The sequence below is a fragment of the Tupaia chinensis genome, unplaced genomic scaffold (genome assembly GCF_000334495.1).
Source record: "Tupaia chinensis unplaced genomic scaffold, TupChi_1.0 Scaffold144641_1, whole genome shotgun sequence".
Lineage (NCBI taxonomy): Eukaryota > Metazoa > Chordata > Mammalia > Scandentia > Tupaiidae > Tupaia > Tupaia belangeri.
In genome coordinates, this window is record NW_006204502.1 from 35,456 (window position 1) to 39,175 (window position 3,720).

Genomic DNA, 3,720 nt, shown 5'->3' on the forward strand with positions numbered 1-3,720 from the left:
CCTTAGTTTGAATGAGACCTCTGGTGACTTTGAAAAACACGCAGGCAGGGCTATCAGGTGGCTTGGTGGTTAAGGTGCTGGACTTCCACATGGATGACTGTAGTTGAGTCCTGGACCCAGTGGCTTGAAGCTCACATCAGGAACATGTGTGTGTGTGCTTAAAATCCCAAAAGGAATATGAAGGAAAAGGGATTACGGTGTGGCCATCCTCTCTGGGGGTTGATGTCTCATTTTTCTTTCTCTCTGTCTCTCTGGTGAGTATACATACCATATAATAAAAATATCTCCAAAAATGTAAGTGAATAAATAAAAAAGAAAAATAATAATAAAGTCTCTGCTTCAACATTTACTATACAAACATATTTATATAAATAATTTTGCCTAGAAATTTTGTGTGGTGTGTCAGAGAATAGACACTTTGATTAATGGGACAGAATAGATCCAGATATGTTGGATGATGTTTTATACAGCTGTACAAAACCAATTTACAAGAGGAAAGCTAGCTTCTTCATAAAATCAAAATTGTACAATTGGACACCCATAGTTTATCCCCTCAAAAAAAGAAAAAATAGACCATTAACCTAAACACCTCGACCTCATACCTCATCCAAGTCTTATCTCCAAATGAATCTCATACTTGAAAGCAATATACTTTAGAGAAAAATCTAGGCTATAGAGATAGAAACTTACTTTATTTATAGTAATAATAATAATAATAATAATTTTAAATTGGTGTAGGATATGTGCATTCATCAGAGAGAGAAAGAGACAGAGAGAAAGTGAGGAAAGCACCCCCCTCAAGGGGGTTGGCCACACCACAATTCTTTCTTTTCTCAGGATTTGGACACACATGTTCATGTGTCTGGTATGTTTTCCAAGCTGCCAGGTCTGGGATTCCACCTGTGTAGTCAGCTATGTAAAATCCAGCTGCTTTAGCTACCATAGCACTGGCTGGTTCGGAAGTAGATTGTAGACTTGATATCAATATTTCAATTCTTCAGGAACTCGGGAACCAACCATTGCCCTGGGCCAGGGGATCCTTGACTCTTCAGGGTGAACTCCTTACACACACAGGCCGCCCCTAGCAAGTCACTTCCTAACAGTCTGAATCAGTGGCTTTAGCCCTGGAATAGTTTCGGTACTATGTAAAATATGTGATAAAGCAAAATGAGAAATGTAAAATATATTGTACATCTTGAAATTCCAAAACAATGTGTAGAGAGGTATAGTGCCCTACATTTCTGGAATAAATAACCCTACACTTTACAATTTTCATTTATCTTTTCAAATATTCTGAGAGTATTTGACTTTTCAGAAATTTTTTGAATTATTTATTTTACTTTATACATGGCCTTACTTTTTTATTTTGCTATAGTCATCACGTGATGGGAGGCCTCCAGGACAAAGGGAGATAACGGGTATGCTTAGAACGAAAACATTCATACAGCCTGTGGTGACCTTGTAGCCCTGTCCCCACAGCAGCTCAGTAATTCTTAGTGACCTTGTAGCCCTGACAGCAACTCTGTAACTTCATGTACACCTGAGCATCTAACAGCCTGGCAGCCCAGTACATGCTGCATAATGCTATAATAGTCTTCTACCCAATTGAAAGTATGTAGAAGTAAAATATAACCACGTATGGGAGACAAAGATGCTAAAACAAATAAGAGGAAGAGCCCCAAGAAATAAGGGGTTCAGCTTTTGGATGTGAATCTGTTGAGCCAGTGCTAGCACACAAATAAATCACTGTTTTCCTGCAAAAAGCTTTGGTGTCCTATCTCTCTCACACTCTATATCCCACAACTTTTCAGGGGCATTAGCTGAATCAGAGGAGAATTAGGAGATGGTGTGTTTCCACCTCCTTTGTCACCGGGATGCAGCCCCAGAACACCTGGGGAGATGATCTCCCCTGGCGCTGGCAGGCCAGTTGTTCCCAGGGAAGAAGCCTTCATGACTGATGAGGGTGCAGCTCCTGGAAGCACAGTGGAACCCAATGAGGCTCAGGAACCAGCTCAGGGAGGGCCGCCCACAGGATTCATAAGAATCCAGGTTCATCACGCCAGGCGCGTGTGCGTGCGTGCCCAAGATCCTGAGAGGAGAATGGAGGAGAAGGGATTGTGGTGTGACCATCCCCGCTAGAGGGTGATTTCTCACTTTCTGTCTCTATGTCTCTCCCTGTCTGTCTGGCGAGCGCACAAGCCCTATAGCAAAGAAAAAAGAAAACAACTCTCCCCCCCCAAAAAAAAAGAATCCGGGTTCATCTGGACTGCACCTGCTTCCAGTGAGGCAGAGGGGAGACTGATTGGTCCTCCAGAACTATCCTCAGTACTTCATAATGGAAAAAGGAGGAGCCACCAAGCTCTTAAGGCACTGGGCAATGGGCCAAAGATATTGTGTAACCATGGAAGAACTTGACCTCTTCCCTCCTCCTGTCTTGTGTGTGAATGTCATGGTTTAGAGAGTTTACTCCCTTAGAGTGTATGAGAAAACAAAACAAAATGAAACCAACAAACTCCAAGCAGAGCTATTCAGGAGACTATGGTATTAATTTGGCTCCCAGAAGATCTGAGCAAATAAATTGGCCCTCATTCAGGGTGGGCGGGCCCTCCAAGAGGGTCTTCCCCTCCCCTGGGTCACTGCTGCCAGCATACCCTGAGCCTCCAGAGGCTGGAGGCTGGGCCACACCCCAGAGGCTGCCCCCTTAGTTATCTGAGATGCTCCTGACTGGAATCACTCTGGAGCTGTCAGCTTAACCCCTTATACTCCAGTTTGAGAGCACCTGAAGAGCCTTGCTGAGAATCAGATCCAAAGGGGAGAAAGCAGGAACCTCCATCATGAAGAAAACAGCAGATGGCCTTAAGGAATTCCATTCGATTTTACTTATTAAAAGGGCAGTTGGGACCAGCAGTTGCTGTAATGGCTATGTCACTGGACTCCCTTGTAGTTGACTATGGTTCAAGGCCTGGACCCGGTAGCTTAAACTCATGCCAGGTGAGTGTGCGTGCGTGCCCAAGATCCCAGGAGAATAATGGAGAAGGGATTGTGGTGTGGCCATCCCCCCCTGGGGGGTGATTTCTCACTTTCTGTCTCTCTGTCACTTTCTTTCTGGCAAGCTATAGCAAAAATCTTTCTAAAAATACGGGGCACTCATAAATTAATTTAAATGCTTTTCAAGTTCATATAACAAAGAAATAAGCCAGCTTCAAGTATGATAAAAGGAAAAGGTTTTATAACTGAAAATCTTCCATTTCTAATATACAGTTTGTTCAGGGCTTATTGATCAGGCAGCATCATATTTGTCTTACTGTGGTTGGTTTAATAAAGCAGGTGGTAATTACAAGTTACATGTTGTATATTACATCATAAATATCTGAGCAACAGGAAAAATGAATTAAAGACTAACCTTCTCTAATACCTTGTTTCTCACAGATGATCAGGACATAATGGTTAAAGAAATTTTAAGTGCTGTTAAATAAGATATATTTTTCTAAACCTTAATTTTTGGTTCTCTTATAGTTAAGTTGCAAGACTAACGACTGGAAACTATAAAAAGTAAATCTTCTAACTTTAAAAGTCATGTCTGGCTGTTATAATCTGCCCTGTGTTTGTCTTCAGTTTTAGTGCCAACAGACACTGAGTTAACCCTTTTTCATCCCTAATGTGTTCGGGGCTTTTGCTCATGGTTAGTTGCTTTGCTTGATGCCTTTCTTCAACATTTTT